The sequence below is a fragment of the Oncorhynchus masou genome, chromosome 29 (genome assembly GCF_036934945.1).
Source record: "Oncorhynchus masou masou isolate Uvic2021 chromosome 29, UVic_Omas_1.1, whole genome shotgun sequence".
Classification (NCBI taxonomy): Eukaryota; Metazoa; Chordata; class Actinopteri; order Salmoniformes; family Salmonidae; genus Oncorhynchus; species Oncorhynchus masou.
In genome coordinates, this window is record NC_088240.1 from 93806035 (window position 1) to 93806802 (window position 768).

A 768-nucleotide genomic window follows, 5' to 3' on the forward strand; every position below is an offset into this window, starting at 1 on the left:
AGGAGGTATAGTGGGGATGGTCAGTGTGGTAGATATGATGGTAGGAGGTATAGTTGGGTAGATATGATGGTAGGAGATATAGTGGGGATGGTCAGGAGGTGGTCAGTATGGTAGATATGATGGTAGGAGGTATAGTGTGGTAGATATGATGATAGGAGGTATAGTGAGTAGATATGATGGTAGGGGGTAGCTCGGCCTATGATGGTAGGGGGTAGCTCTTCCAAAACTTTTCAAAGGAGATCATGTTCAGACCTGTCTTTGAGAGAGGTCGTCTCTCTCTCTCTCTCTCTCTCTCCTCTCTCTATCCCCCCTCTCTCTCTCTCTCTCTCTGTCTCTCTCTCTCTGTCTCTCACTCTCTCCCCCTCTCTCTCTCTCTCTCTCTCTCTCTCTCTCTCTCCTCTCTCTCTCTGTCCCTCTCTCTCTCTCTGTCTCTCTCTCCTCTCTCTCTCTCTGTCCCTCTCTCTCTCCTCTCTCTCTCTGTCCCCCCCTCTCTCTCTCTCCCTCTCTCTCTCTCTCTCTCCCCCCTCTCTCTCTCTGTCTGTCTGTCTGCTCCCTCTTGCTCAATCTCACTCACCAGCAACTGGACATAAATAATGTCACTATGTCTCTGTCTGAGTCTCTGCACTGATTCTAGACATACCATACTCTGTCTCTCTCTCCCCCTCTCTTCCTGACTCTCTTTCTGCCTCTCTCTTTCTGCCTCTCTTCTCACTCTCACCTCAAATTAAAAGTGATATGAATGTACTGCCAGATAATCATGACAATGTT